Source organism: Papio anubis, chromosome 6, assembly GCF_008728515.1.
Source record: "Papio anubis isolate 15944 chromosome 6, Panubis1.0, whole genome shotgun sequence".
NCBI classification, from domain to species: Eukaryota; Metazoa; Chordata; class Mammalia; order Primates; family Cercopithecidae; genus Papio; species Papio anubis.
In genome coordinates, this window is record NC_044981.1 from 27223778 (window position 1) to 27240587 (window position 16810).

The 16810-nt window shown below is 38.5% G+C and overlaps 1 long non-coding RNA gene across 4 annotated transcripts in view; it reads right to left on the reverse strand.

Moving 5' to 3' along the window:
• Positions 1–16810, reverse strand: part of LOC110742968 — a 50975-nt gene that overhangs the window by 29203 nt on the left and 4962 nt on the right. For 2 of the 4 annotated variants that reach the window (XR_004184249.1, XR_004184248.1), the window contains exons 2-3: positions 10024–11828; positions 1265–4495 (exon numbers count right to left, since the gene is read on the reverse strand). This is a non-coding gene — a long non-coding RNA (uncharacterized LOC110742968). The remainder of the gene's footprint in view (positions 1–1264; positions 4496–10023; positions 11829–16810) is intronic. The other 2 variants (XR_002521300.2, XR_002521299.2) reach the window with 2 other exon arrangements.

Below are 16810 nucleotides of genomic sequence, written 5' to 3' on the forward strand. Positions count from 1 at the left end.
TCAATGATGATAAACATCCTAAAAGGTCTGGTACAGTCTGGCACGGCAGGAACTGTCCCAAATGCCAATAGGGTAATTACCTCACCATCTGTACCAACCTTTTGGCTCAAAATCTGGTGTTATTTACAACTCTTCTCTTTTTCTTACCCACACATGTAGTTGGTCACCAAGTCCTATAGATTCGTCTCTGAAATATCTCCTCCCCTTTGCTCCTGTCACTGACTTAATTCAAATATGAGCTCTCAGCCACAACTTTGCCAAAACTTTCTAAACTGGCCTCTGCCTTGAATCTTCCTTTTCCTACTTTCACATTGCTGTCAGAGTTCTCTTGCCCCAAAACATCTGATCATGACCCCCTTCAATAAACAATATAACCCAAGCTCTAGCGTGAAAGCCCAGTTTTTCATCTTTTTCTCCACTTCTAATCTGTGTGGGCAAAGCAGTTATTTCCATTGCCTCTTTACTCTCTTTTGGAAAAGGATGAAGTCCTAAGAAATAACTGGTCCTACTCTGGTACTCCTAGGATTCCCATGTTAAAAATCACCATCCACCTGTTTATTGGAATCTCCCTTCCTTCCCTACAAAGATCAAGGTTCACCTCCTTCTGGGACTTAAAGATGGACCAAGGACATAGCATCTAGTGTCAGTGAATAAAGGTCAAGTCTGGGACACAAGACGTGTCTGCTGAATCTCTGTATCTATTCCCATCTGACCTAAACTCCATTGGTAAATGGAAGAAACTCTTTCCTGAAACCTCCCTGCCTCAAGAGACATTTGAGGAAACGAAATGCTAAGTAACTTACCGATTAGGTATGTGAAACTAAAATATTAGTTTCACCAAGTGGCATGGTCTGGGAAAAGGCCGCGGGCTCAGGAAAACCATGTTTCTAGTTTCTGTGGTACTACTAGCCAGTTATAACTAGTTATATGATATTACATAATAAGACCTGAGCCTCGGTTTTTCTCATCTCCAGAATTGGAGATAATACTCCAAGTCTTCCTGTGGGAATATTAGAAAATGAATAAAGTTATGATATACTGATAAGGCATATACTCCCCCAACTTTCATTTAAGTCATGAAATCTGGCTAAATGTTGGTGAGTGAGCAGGCTGTGTACTCCTTCCCACCTCAGCAGCAGACACAAAGGGTCTCTTCTCAAAATTTCAGGAACTTCCGCACAGAAGGGAGAACTTGTCAGGAAAGCCTGGACTGGACACTGGGAGAATAATATTAGCTAAATTAGCTTATACAGGTAGTACTTACTGTGAACCCAGCACTGTTCTAAGTTTTGTCTTATCTAATCCTCGCAACAGGTAGGTACAGTAGTGGTTTGGAAGATGTTTACAAATTCTCTGATACTTTCTTCAAAGGGTGGAGCTTAACTTCCCTTCTCTGGAGTGTAGCCTGGACTTAGTGATCCCTTTCTAATGAATAGAAAAAAGTGGATGTGGCAGTGTGTGACCTCAGAAACTAAGTCATAAAAGGTGTTGTGGTTTCCTCCTTGCTTTCTTTCTTGGGTCACTTACACAGAATACCCCATCCATTGATTATTGTGGTTATGAATGCACACACATATGTACATGAACCTACAGACGTAATAGGGTTAGGACCTCTGTCTCCACAATTACATATTAGAGATCGCATTCTTTGCCTCTCTTCCTTTTGCAACAAACTTGCTTCTACTTTGCTGTATTCATCATATTGGCAGAGCCTGGCAGTCATTAGAGAAGCAGCCTGGTTAAAGCAGTCTTTCTCAGCTTCACTGCAAGTTCTTCCCCTCTTTTCTGCACTCAGCAACATTAACCTAAGTCCCTCTCTGGATGCTTACTATCCTCTATCTTTGGGTGCCCTGTGTTTGTGCTTATCTTTTTCAGATTGTGTTGTTAGCTTCTTGTGGGCTGAGCTCTCATCAGTCAGTAGTGCTCTGGTGCCTGGTGCCCCCAACTCGAAGGTTTAATAAATATTGTTAAGTAAATGAGTGAATGGTTGATGGATGATAGATTGCCTCAGTGATACTCCCATTATGCCTCATTTCCTTACACACCTAGTTACAGCTTTGCACTGTTCTTTCTTTTTGCCCCTCCACGTGCATTCTTTACTCTCCTCTGAGCCCCAGCAAAAGGCTGATCTCTATGGACTCTGTGGGCAGGGGGGCAAATTTTACCTCTATCCTCTTAGGGTACTTGTTTGTTTGTTTGTTTGGCTGGGCCTAAGAATTAAATTGACATAAGTCAGATCAATGGAGAAAAACATGCACGTTTATTTAATACAAGTTTTTTTGTGGCACAGAGCCTTCATAAGGAAATAAAGACCAAAGGAAACAGTTAAAGTTGAACACTTATATACTGAATTGGACAAAGAGTAGTAACTTGTGAAAATGTGACAAGGCAAAGGGGGTTGGGCTAGAGAAGTTAATTGGGTGGAGAAGTGACTAGGAAGATAAGGATTAATTTAAAAGGGTTTGTATAGATTTCCCTCAGCCTCAACTTCTCATTCTTGATGACAAAAATTAAATTTTCCTTCTTGTATAGGGAGGACATCTTTCACATGGGGATTTTATCTTCTGCATTTAAGGTCAGAGTGATCTTCTTACACCTGCTGTATTTCAAGTGCCTTTAATTCAAAATAGTCAATATCCCAGAGTAGCATATTTTGGGATGGCATGTTTTGAACCCTTTTAACTGCATAGGATGGGACAAGAGACAAGTCACAGTATTATTCCCCGTCCCCCCGGGTCTGGTTACACTAACCCCTGGAAACTATGAATATTATTTGTCAAAAAAAGGACTTTGCAGGTATGATTAAGGATCTTGAGATAAGGAGGTTATCCTGGTTAGCAGGGTGGACTCTAAAAGCAAGCACATGTATTCTTGTAAGAAGGAAGGCAGAGAGAGATTTGCTGATAGACACAGAAGAGGAGGGTACAATGGAGGCAGAGATTGGAGTGATGCAGCCACAAGCCAAGGAAAGCTGGCAACTACCACAAGCTGGAAGAGGCAAGGAATAGTGTCTTCCCTGGAACTTGCCAACACCTTGATTTTGGCCCAGTGAAACTGAATTCAGACTTCTGCATTAAACTAATGAGAATAAATCTCTGTTGTTTTAACCAACCATATTTGTGGCAATTTATTGCGGTGTTCATAGGAAACGAATATACTTTTCTTTTGCCCTTGCTCTTTCAGGGTCAGGAGTATTCATGTTTTTCTATAATTGCTAAATGCTCACGTCCCACTGACCTTTGTTTATACTTTCTTCAATTAATATAGTACCACTGTCTTGCTGGGAGTCTGCCAAGAGACGCAGTGAAGAAAATAAAGACACAAACAACAAGAGGTCCCTGAAAATACCTTATTTCACCAATAGACCCATCCTTTAATTTTCAGTCTTCTTGGGCAGTGCTGGGGCCATCAGCTCCTCAGAACTGTCGTTCCAGATTTCCCTTGGCCCTGTTTATTCTCCTCAGAACTACATTTCTCAGAGGCCACAATCAAGATGAATCCCCTCACCTCTATTCAGGGGTGGGTTCATCCATGGCCTGGAGGGGCCTATCTGAGGCACAGGATGTGTTCAAGACAGGATATAGATATAGGTCCCATCCCACTGTGAGGTCTTTCATGTTGGTCCCCCATTCCATCCCCTCACCACATTATCTTCACAGCAATAAATCCAGAGATAGATACATGTCTCTGACCTTTCTCTTGTTGTATCGAACTATTTTTCCTGGGAACAACTCTCTACCATCAGCTGGACAGAAATAAAAATTTAATAATTATAGTTGACAGGAGGAAATGTTAGTGGATTTATTTTTTTTCTCAGCATTAACTTATTCTGCCATATTTCTTAAAACTTTAGCAACTGCCAACACTTTCTAGTACTGATAGACCACAGAATAAAAGAACAGGAAGCAAAGTAATTATGCATGGTTTAACAGTATGTCTTGTTCCAATCCAGCAAGTAGGCATGGTTTTAATTTTACACTGTGCTTTCGTAGTAGAGCCAGAATTTCTATAAGGAAACAATTTGATTCCTAACATCTGTGTGTGAAGATTTCCGGTTGAAATCATGAGCTGTGCTTAATCAAGGACTCACATTGGGGTGGTGGGATGGCACCTCACAAAGGCAGGATGGATGCCCCACAATCACCCAAAATTGGGTTTAGATGTCAAGACTGATGACTCCACACACACCAAAAGAGTAAGAAGGTTTATTATTCACACAATGAGACTCATAGGTAAAGTATGGCAGGTTCCCAAACTAGTCCGAAAATGTATTGAGAGAAAGCAGGGAGGGGTTTCTAGCTTAGAGTTTTATGGTGGTTAGGGGACTGGACTGGGATAAGGGTTTCCCATGCAAGGTAGAGGTTATACAGTTTGAACAACTCCCACCCCCACCTTGCTAGGACACCAAGGGAGAGAGCATCCAAGTTTTCTTATCAGCTGTCCAGATGTAGTATAGAAAGGAAGAAGGGGTGGCTTGAAAGCTGTCAGCAGTCAACTATCAAAAAAGGAAACAGGCAGTTATGGGTGGTTTCTGCATGACGGGTCAATAACTTGTAGAAAAGACGTGAAAGTGGATTTGTAGCAAATGTGAAGGGCAGAGGGCCAATAGCTGAAGTAAAGCATGATTTTGAATATCCACATCCTGTTTGATATTTATACAATCCTCTTTCTCAGCTGCCTGAACTACAGAAAGAAGGAACAGTAATAAAGACCGAGGAAAATTTCTCAAAGAGCTGTTTCTTTAAAAAAATCTCTATCAGTCCTTTAAGGCAAAGGGAACATCCCTGCTTTGTAACACAAGTAACAAAAGATCTCAAGAGTTGATTACAGGCCTTTTCTGAGACAGGAGAGGCTGCAGGAGAGGGGTCTTTTTTGTGGCTTCTTCTTGGAATGCTCTTTCTCCCAGATCTTTCTATGGTTGCCTCTTCTCATCCTTCAGAACTGTGGGAGATTCTATTTTCCAAAAATGGCCACAGCAATATTTCCAGTCCCAAATGTTCTTCCAGAACCTTGCTAGTCTCTGGTAGGAGGTGAAGGCTATTCTCCCATTCGACCTCCCAATCTGGTTGGGACATTTTTACTGCATCCATGAATAGTATTTGACAGAGTGCCAGTGAATGACTTCAATGGCTAGGTTATAAGAAGTGAGATGTCACTTGATACCTGACTCTCTCTCAGGATGCTCACCTTTGGAACCCAGCCACCATACCGTGAGAAAGCCCAGGCCATCTGGAGAGACAACCTGTGGATGTTTTGGCCTATAGCAAAACTAGGGACTCAGCAGATAGCCAGGGTCAACTGCCAGATCTGTAATTGAGTGAGCCTATAGGTGACTTCAACCCCAGCCTTCAAGCCTTCCAACTGAGCACCAGGCAGACATCATAGACAACTATGCCCTCTGTGCCCTGTCCAAATTCCTGACCCACAAATCCATGACCACAAAAACTGATTATTTTATGCCACTATGTTTTGGGATAATTTGTTATACAGCTGTAATAAGTGAAACTCAGTTAAGATGTCACCTCAGAGCCTTTCTTGACATTGCTCACCAAAATCACATGCACCAGTCATTCTCCATCACATTACCCTATTTCATTTTCTTTATATTTTTTACTGTGGTAAAATATACATAACATAAACTTTCCCATTTTAACCATTCTCAAGTGTACAATTCAGTGGCATTAAGTATATTCACAATATTGAACAATCACCACTGTTCATCATTCCAAACAGAAATTGTGTCCATTAAATAATTCCCCATTCCCCTCTCCTCCCAACTGCTGGAACCTGTAATCTACTTTATGTATCTGTAAGTTTGCTTATTCTAGATACCTCACCTAAGTGGAATCATACCATATTTGCCCTTTTGTGTCTGGCTTATTTCACTTAGCATAATGTTTTCAAGGTTCATTCATGTTGTAACATGTATCAGAATTTCCTTCCTTTTTCAGCTTGAATAATATTCTATGGTATGTGTATACCACATTTTGTTACCCATTCAATTATTAATGGACAATTGGGTTGCTTCCACCTTTTGGCTATTGTAAATAATGCTGTTATGAACATGGATGCACAAATATCTCTTCAAGATCTTGCTTTCAATTTTTTTTCCTTCCTTCCTTCCTTCCTTCCTTCCTTCCTTCCTTCCTTCCTTCCTTCCCTCCCCCCCTCCCTCCCTCCTTTCTTTCTTTCTTTCCTTCTTTCCTTCTTTCTTTCTTTCTTTCTTTCTCTTTCTTTCTTTCTTTCTTTCTTTCTTTCTTTCTTTCTTTCTTTCTTTCTTTCTTTCTTTCTTTCTTTTTCTTTCTTTCTTTTCTTTCTCTCTTTTCTTCCTTTCTTCCTCTCTTTTCTTTCTTTCTCCCTCTCTTTTCTTTCTTTCACCTTTTTTTGAGACAGGGTCTTGCTTTGTCACCCAGGCTGCAGTGCAGTGGTGCAACCGTAGCTCACTGCAGCCTCAGTCTCCTGGGCTTAAGTGATCCTCCCACCTCAGCCTCCTGAGTAGCTAGGACTACATTTGCTGTCAATTCTTTTGGGTATATACCAAGACATAAAGTTGCTGGATCATGTGGTAATCCTATGTTTAACTTTTTGAGGAACTACCGAACAGTTTTCCACATAATCTGCACCATTTTACATTCCCACCAACAAAGCATGGGTTGCAATTTGCCTGCATACTAGCTAACACTTGCTATTTTCCTTTGCTTTAATAATAACTATCCTAATGGGTGTAAAGTGGTACCACATTGTGGTTTTTATTTGCATTTCCCTAATGGCTACTTATATTGAGCATTTTATTATGTGTTTATACAGTACATCTTCTTTGGAAAATTTTCTATTCAAATACTTTGCCCATTTTTGAATTGGGTTTTTGTTGTTGAGTTGTAGGTGTTCTTTATATATTCTGAATATTAATCCCTTATCAGATATATGATTTGCAAATATTTTCTCCCTTTCTGTGGGTTGTCTTTTCACTTTCTTAATAGTGTCCTTTGATGCACAAAAGTTAGAAACTTTGATGAAGTCCAATTTATCTATTTTTTTGTTTCCTATGCTTTCAGTATCATATCCAAGAAATCACTGCCAAATGCAATGTCATGAAGATTTTCCTGTAGGTGTTATGTTTTCTTCTAATGATTGTATATTTTTAGCTTTTGCGTTTAGGTCTTTGATCCATTTTGAGTGAATTTTTTAGTGTGGTGTAGGTAAGGGTTCATCTTCATTCTTTTGCATATGGACATGCAGTTTTCCCAGAGCCATTTGTTGAAAAGACTGTCCTTTGCCCAGTGAATGGTCTTGGTGCTTGCTCTTGTTGAATATCAATTGGTCATATTATTTCTTTGCTGTCTATTCTCTTCCATTGGTCTATATATCTGTTTTTATGTCAGTATAACATTCTTTTGATTACTGTAGACTTGTAGTAACTTTTAAAATCAGAAAGTATTACAACTTTGGTCTATTTATTTATTTATTTATTTGCTATTTGGGATCCTTTGAGATACCACGTGAATTTTAGGATGAGTTTTTCTTATTATCTAGAAAAAAACACTATTAGGATTTTTATAGGGATTACATTGAAGCTGTTGATCACTTTGGATGACATTATTCTGTTAGCAGTATTAAGTCTTCCAATCCAATGCAATGTCTTACCATTCATTTATATCTTAATTTCTTTTGGTAGTGTTTTGTAGTTTTCAGTGTACAAATCGTTCACTTCCTTGGTTAAATTTATTCTTAAGTATTTTATTTTTATGCAATTATTAAGTACAATTGTTTTCTTAATTTCCCTTTTGGATTGTTCATTGTTAGTGTATAGCAATGCAACTAATTTTTGTGTATTGATTTTATATTCTGCAACTTTCCTGAATTCCTTTATTAGCTCTAGGTATTTTTGTGGAATCTTCAGAGTTTTCTACACATAAAATCATGCCATCTTCAAATCATGCCATCTTCAAACCTTTTCAATTTGTATAACGTATCTTTCTTTTTCTTAACTAATTACTCTGGCTAGAACTTCCAATACTATGTTGTAAATTCTGATGATTTTATGTTGCATGACCTCGGAACTCTTACCTGCTTGTTTTAAACCCATCAATTAAAACTCCCTGAGAGAAATCTGTTTGGATAATGCTCTAGACCCAGTAAAGGTATTAGCCCAAGGGTCCCTCTTCCTCTCCCGCTACCTGCATTCTCTGACCTTCATATGTATGGCCTTCAGTCATACCATGTACCTGTCACGACCTGCAAGAGGTAAAATCTTTATTTCCATCTTGTGTCTCTCTTAATTATTGAAGGGGTGCTCTCCAGCTTAATGATCCCAAATTAAAGAATATGTTAAATAGATAGTGGGCCCAAGTAAGCATTCTTACCTTGTTCCTGTCCTTAAGGGAAAGGGTTTTGGTCTTTCACCACTGAGTATGACATTAACTGTGGGTTTTTTATATATGGTTTTTATCATGTTAAGGGAGTTTTCATCCATTCCTAGTGTATGAGTGGTTTTTTTTTTTTTTTTTTTTTGAGACTGAGTCTCACCCTGTCACTGAGGTGGCGCTATCTTGGCTCACTGCAACCTCCGCCTCCCAGGTTCAAGCAATTCTTGTGCTTCAGCCTCCTGAGTAGCTGGGACTACAGGCACATGCCACCACTCCCACCTAATTTTTGTATTTTTAGTAGAGAAGGGGTTTCACCATATTGGCCAGGCTGGTCTCGAACTCCTGATCTCAGGTGCTCTGCCTGCCTGGGCCTCCCAAAGTCCTGGGATTACGGGCATGAGCCACTGTGCCCGGCCTTATGAGTGATTTTTATTATGAAAGTATATTGAATTTTGTCAACTGCTTTTTCCTGTATTAATCAAGGTGATCATGTAATTTTGTCCCTGCATTCTATTAATGGGGTGTATCACATTAATTAACTTTCAGTTGTTAAACCATTCATATTCCAGGAATAAATTTCACTCATTCATGGTGTATAATTCTTTTAATATGTTGCTGAATTTGGTTTGCTAATTTAGTATCTTGTTGATCTTCATAATTTTTATCAGTATTTGCATTATCTTACTTATATATATGTATGTGTCACTTGAGAATGTAAGCTCCTTGGAGAAAAGGAACACTGCTTTGTTTATTACAACTAGGATCATGCCCAGCTCAGTACATTTTTCTTGACTGCCAAGAAATGGCAATTTGGCAATGAAACATCTGAAAAAGAAAGGCAAGAAAAAGGCACTTAAGGGTACTTTTGGAGGCACAAATAAAATTCTCCCTAAGGAATCTCAGAGGTAGGAGGAATTTGAGAAGATCATAGTTTTCACAAAGTAGATAGAGACAGAACTATATAAACATTCTGTGTTAACCTTCAGGTTTTTGTGGCCTGATAAAATACATTATACAAGTATATGTCAATACTCATAGTCAACTATTGTGGTAGGAAGAATTGTAAGATGATTCCATGGACCCTTCCGTTTCTAGTATTACTTACATAATTATGCTAGGTTACGTGGCAAAATAAATTTTGTAGATGTAGTTAAGGTTACTCATCAGTTGACTTTAAAATAGATTATCCTGCTGGGCCTAACCTGGTCACATGAGCCTTTTAAAAGCAGAGAGCTTTCTCCAGCTGGTAGCATGAGAAGGATTTGACTGTGGTTCATAGCTTTGAAGATGAGGAGGACTCCATGGAAAGGACCTGAAAGGGGCCTTTAGGAGCTGAGACCAATCTCTAGTCAATAACCAGCAAGAAAATGGGGATCTCAGTCCTTCAATTACAAGGAAGTGTATCCTGTCGATGATCTGAATGAGCTTGGAAGTAGATTCTTCTACAGATCCTTTAGATGAGAATGCAACTTGATCAACACCTTGATTTAAGCCTTGTAAGAGCCCACAAAGAGAAACCAATTGGACCTACCCAGACTTCTGACCTACAGAACTGTGAACTGTAAATATGTATTGTTTTAAGCCACAAAGTTTGTAGGAATTTGTTACACAGCAATAGAAAGCTAATACAGCTGTCACCTGAACTGTCTTGACTTACATTATTTCCAGCTTTGGTGTCTTTGCAACTAAATCAGCCTCTTTAACCTCTTAAAAAATATGAAGCAATCTTCAAGGTTGAGAGAAATCAGAATCAGAGGCTGTGTCTTGCAGTGGCCTTGGGCTTCTACTTATCCTGGACATTTTGAACAAGGAGATCAAAAGGGTAATTTTTATTCTCTGTAGGAATAATTATCTGCTGGTATCAATGTCCATTTTATTCCTAGGTCATTTAGGTCAAATCTACTTATACAACTTCATCTTATATCACTCTATATCATGTATCCCACACAATAGCAATTATAAGACTATAAACTCTTTGGGAATTCATAAACTTTCAAACTTTCTATCATGTTGATTTCTATTCCCAGAATGCACTTCTTTCTTCCTTTCTTTGCTTGGATAGTTTCATCAGGGCCCATATTAAAATGTCACCTTTACTGGGAAGTTTACCATGGAGTAAAATGGCTTGCCGTTTCTTGCCAAGTACATCACTTTGTTTACATCTTTAATACATGTGACATTTCATTATATAATTTTAATTGTTCCATCTATATGCATGAATAGATTGTGAACTCTTGAGAACTAATTGTATTATATTTGTATCTATAATTCCTAAGAAATATGAGTGCTCAATAAACATTTGTTAAATAAATAAGAAAAACTACAGGAAAAAGAAATACCGGATTTGTTCTCTGAGGAGAGGAGGAAGTGATAAATTCCAGTACAGGAGTACTTAATTGGACATGCCAGTGGAGCATTGGACATGCTTTTTTTAATTGGACATGCCATCTGAGTAGAAATGTCTAGTAGGCAGCTAGGAGTACAGGATGGCAGCTCACAAATGAAGCAGTACGGATCATATTGTTCTTTAAAGTAATCTCTTCTAGGCATCATGACTTTGTTTACACTGCTTTCAGTAATTTTATTCTTCCATGTCAGATCTTTCTGCAAACCAAGTAACTTGAAATATCCCAATATTAGCAAATTAAAATGAAAATTATAGAGCTTTATAATTAAGAATTTGGGGGCCATTTCTTTTCTGTTTTAGATGCTTTTAAATATCACCTTTTAAATATAATGTTAGTCATTTTTAGTACTTCTCAATTCCTCAAATTTTGTATTTCTAGCAGCCAAAATGATAAATTTTAACATTCTATGTGTGATGGGATTTCTCTGTCCACTTTTGAGTTTTTTTACAATGTTATTTTTCATTTTGCCAATCTCTAAAAGCTTCACCATTATTTTATCAATGTCCTAAATGGCACATTCACTTTAATTTTTTATTTCTCAAAATTCATAGCCAAAACTTCGTTATTTCATATTGAAGAAGTCACTGTAGTAACTAGTATTTGAGTGTAGTATGCAGATCAGCAGCATCACTAAGGGCCTTTTAGAAATGCTGACTCCTAGACCTCTTTTCAGACCTTCTAAACAAGATCCTGAATGATTCAAAAGCACTTTAAATTTTGAGAAGCAAAATTGCTAGAATGTTTCTTAGCAAATTTATGGTCCATGTATACCAGATTTGTACAGTAGCCCCTGCATTATCTGTAGTTTCCCTTTCCAAAGTTTCAGTTACCTGATGTCAACTACTGTTCAAAAATATTAAAAGAAAAATTCCAGAAATAAACAATTTGTAAATTTAAAATTATGCTTCATTATGAGTAGTATGACAAAATCTCATGCCATCCTGTTTTATCCTACCTGGGACATGAATCATGTCTTGGTCCAGCACATCCACGACATTCTCTGCTCCTGACATCCAAACATGGACATTGCCATGGCTTCATGATCCAGAATCACCTGAAGCAGATGAAACTCCTGAGGTATTGTCAGAAGGTCAAGAGTAGCCTAGCACTGTGTCACAATACCTACATCATTCACCTCAGTTCATCTCATCACATAGGTATCTTACCATCTGACATCATCACAAGAAGTATGAGCACATACAAGATATTTTGAGAGACCACACTCACATAACTTTTACTACAGTATATTATTATAGTTGTTTTATTATTATTGTTAATCTCCTTCTGTGCCTAGTTTATAACAATTAGACTTTATCATAGGTATATATATGTAGGGAAAAGCAGTACAGTATGTATAGGGTTCAGTATAATCCACAGTTTTAGGCATCCACTGAGGGTCTTGGAATGTATCCTCTGTGAATAAGAGGGGACCACTGTAATACTAATTTTGTATGAAAAATTTTTTGTTACTGAGTATGAATTTTACTTTTTGCATAATATATTAGGAGATGAAACTGCCTTGTTATCCTTAACTTTCTCGAAATTGAACATTTCTTTATATGCTAAAAAAAATTGGGCAGCTGAAATTTTAAAGAAATGTTTAAAACTATCAAAACTCGTGTATCTAATATTTTCACTCTTATCATGGACTATTTTCTCCTTTTGTCCATACTTTGCAGTTAAAGAAACATGTTTTTGGTAAACTGATAAAGTGGATGAACTGATTTTTAGCTAATTGTTCATTCATTGATTTTTGTCTAATTGATTTATGGATTTTACTGATTCCACAAAAGCGAAGCTCTATTGAGAGGTAGTGTAAAGTTGCTCAAGCACCCAAGAAAGTCAGTTTTGGAGAGTCTAACAATATTCATTTTATAATTCTGTAGCTCTCTGATGTATAGAGAAGTTAAAAACCTAAAGTTTCACTTATGGTAAGTGGTAGTCCTGAGATTTGATCCTAGATGTAAACGGCAATGCTACTCTGTTCATTTCACCATGATCACTACATTACAGACACTCATTAAATAAGCAGTGATCATTTGCTTTTTTAAATTAATTGAGGGTACACTGGCAATCCTCTGGTACACTGACACAATGAGGAAATTTTACCTTGATCATGATAATGTGATCTGTTTAGATTTGTAAAAGTGTTGACAAGGAACTTCACCAAAGTTATTATTTTCTTAAGAAAACGACTTACATTGGGTTTGGGGGAACTTTGTAACAAGGGAAGTTCCGTGAGGATAGAACACTGGGTGTATAAAAGAGAAGGTGCAGGCCGGGCACCGTGGCTCACGCCTGTAATCCCAACACCTCGGGAGGCCAAGGCGGGCGGATCACGAGGTCAGGAGATTGAGACCATCCTGGCAAACACGGTGAAACCCCGTCTCTAATTTAAAAATACAGAAAAATTAGCCGGGCATAGTGGCGGGCACCTGTAGTCCCAGCTACTCAGGAGGCTGAGGCAGGAGAACGGCATGAACCCGGGAGGTGGAGCTTGCAGTGAGCCGAGATCGCTGCCACTGCACTCCAGCCTGGGCAACAGAGGGAGACTCCATCTCCAAATAAATAAATAAATAAATAAATAAATAAATAAATAAATAAATAAATAGAAAAAGAGAAGGTGCAAACTATCATGCAGTTTAAAAGAGGCACTTTGCTATGTATCCTTGTTACTAAAAGAAACCCAGTTGGCTGACCACTCAGGATGTAGCATTACCTTTGGTGATTTACTGATAGGCATTGTGATGAGGTGGAAAAGCATGAACTCTGAAGCAAGTCAGAACAGAATGTGGGTTTTTCGTTTGTTTGTTTGTTTTTCTTTTCAGACAGGATCTTGCTCTGGAGCTGGAGTGAATGACACAATCTCCATTGGCTGCAACCTTCACCTCTCAGGTTCAAGCAATCCGCCCGCCTCTGCCTCACGAGTATCTGGGACTACAGCCCTACATCACCACGCCTGGCTAATTATCTGTAATTTTTCTAGAAACGGGGTTTCATTATGTTGCCCAGGCTGGTCTGGAACTCCTGGGCCCAAGCAATCCGTCTGCCTTGGCCTCCCAAAGTGCAGGGATAATAGATATGAGCTACTGTACCTGGCCAGAACAGAATCTGAATGCTGACTCTACCACTTTCTACATGATTGACCTTAAGAAAGTTACTTACCATTTTAATTTCAACTTTGTCACTTACAAGAATAGGTATGGCAATACAAATCTCCTAGGATTCTTATTTTTAAAATGAGATAAAGCATGTTAAGTGCACTGACATGCTGTTATTTAATAAATGGTAATTATTATTGCTATAATTATAATCCAGGGCCTGGTCCTAAATATTTGAAACTAGATGTTGTCAGAAAATAATTGATAGGCTGATTCACATTAACCAAACTCATTTGAAACTGATGTATAAAACAGAATGCTTATTTATTAATTAACAATGAGAACTGCAACTATTATGAAGACTGAAATACTTAGTGAACACAAACACTGCATTCTCTTTTTGTAGTCATACCTATAGGGTAAACCAACTTGTTATCAGAAAAGAAGGGTGTATAGGAGAAAATCAGCCTAGAAAAATGTGAAATTCGTGCAAGGGAAGTTAGATGTGTGATTCAAATTATTTTGATCATGCTAAAATAACCTGATAGAGATCATACTAACATTGTCATATGTGTTCTAATTTTTTAAGCCTCCTAATTAATCTAGGCACTGTTCCTTCACGGGCCCTGTGCCCTTCTATTTTCTCAGCCTCTTCTTGGTTTCATTTCCTATTCTCTACAGCCTGGATTCTGTATATTACCTAGGGACATGGGCCGTGATTACTTTCTCCTAAAACAACAGGATCATCATGATGAAAATTGAAGTCGTTTCCCCCAATAATGTATTTGCCCTACTTACCTTTCAACCAGTTATGCACTTTTAAATAATAATGGGTGTCAGCCAAGCATGGTAATTCATGCCTGTAATCCCAGTATTTTGGGAGGCCACGGCGGGAGGATTACTTAAAGCCAAGAGTTTGAGACCAGCCTGGGAAACAAAAGGAGACCCTGTCTCTACAAAAAATAAAAAAAAATTAGCCAGGCATGGTGGCACACACCTGTAGTCCCTGCTACTCAGGAGGCTGAGGTGAAAGGATTGCTTGAGCCCAGAGTTCGAGGCTACACTCCAGCCTGGGCAACAGAGCAAGACCCTGTTGAAAGCAAGAAAGCAAGTAAGCAAGTAAGCAAGCAAGCAAGCAAGAGAGAGAGAGAAAGAAAGAGAGAGAGAGAGAAAGAGAGAGAGAGAAAGGAAGGAAGAAAAGGAAGAAAGGAAAGGAAGGAAGGAAAAGAAGGAAAGGAAGGAAAGGAAGGAAAGAAAGGAAAGAAAGAAAGAGCCCATCATATGAGGTAGTGGGTTCCAGGGGCTTGGCCCTCTTCCACTGCCTTTCTTCTGCCTTTTTACTGTATCATTTGAGAGCCCAGACTCTGTGCTCACTATTTTTGATTCAAAATGTTCCCAAATTATCAAAGCCACTTTCTCATTTGCATTTGTCACAATGATGGAATTCACAAGAAAATATATTACAGACTCTGAAAACAATTCTACAAATAATTTTGGCACCTCTTCTGGAACATTTCCTTCACCTTCAGGTTCTTCTTCTCTTGCATCTCTCTTATGTAAGCAGTGGCTGCTTTGTATTCCACACCTGACTTAACTGGGCCTGGAGGGTGAGGTAGGTGCCCTTTTTGCTCCTCATTGCCACATTCAGGCCATTATTTCTCTCCCTAGAGTCCCCTAGCTCCTCTATGATACCTGCTGTAAAACTAAACCACTTACTACCCCTTGCTGAAGTAATCTACTAATACCTGGTCACTTCTTCATTTGTGGGAGATGACAACACCTTCTTCACACTTCCCATGACTGCTCAGACCATTATACTTGGTGATTTCGATATGTATGTCAAGCCAATCCATTCAGTATCTTAGGCTCTCAGGCCTTTGCTTTCCTCTCTTCCAATTATCTTCTTTTTCCTTCCACTTCAGACATCCACACCAATAGTCACAACCTAGACCTCGTGGCATTACCAATAAGCACACTCCTCAAAGCATTCCACTTCCAAACTACCAGGCCCTATCTTTTCAACTTACTCCCCTCCCTTTAATACTTCAATTATAATTTTTTCAGCCCAACAAAACCTAAAATAATAAAATTATGGATTTATTTTTGCTTTTCTAACTCCCTTCCCACCTTCCTGCACCCCCACTTTAGCCCTTACTTTCACTTCTTCTCACTTTGAATTCCACAGGACATCGCTATAATTTATTTCTCATAAGCACCCTTGCTCTCTTACCCCTCTCTCTTGGGTCACACTCTTCTGGAAAAATTCTGGCTAAATCCAATTTTCAGCTTATTCCACTCCTGCTCTCCTACACCTGAACATAGCTAAAGAAAACTCAGTGATGATGATTTGTCTCATTTTGAACTCATGACCCAATTATCTGAAAGGAGATACCCTTTGAAATAATTTGGTACTACCCTCCAATCCTACATTTCTTTAGTCAATTCACTTTCTCATTCTACAGGAGGTGACCTGATCCCCTCTTCTTAAACTTCTAACATCTATTTATACCTACTTCTCATTCTCAGCTTATGATCTAATTTCTATGGAAAAAAAATAGAAGCAATCAGGAGAGAACTTCCACATCCATCCTCCACCAACCCATTGCAACCATAGCCAAATACTCTTTGTTCCCTCCTATTTTAACCACCATATCATTTATGCTCCTATTTTCAACCCTTCCGCTTGTGGCCTGAAGGTCATCTTATCTTGCTTCTTCAGAAACTCCAACCTATTTATCCCCTCTCCTTTCTGAATTACCAGTTTTTTTTCTATTCATTCAATCCCAATAGGATTCAAACATTCAAACATACTATAACATTGAATATTTTAAAAATCCTCAACTCCATGTCCCCTTCTAGCAACTACCCTAATTTTCTTTTCCCTTTATGGAAAACTCAAGTGTTCAAATTTGTGTTCTCCAGTGTCTTATTTCCT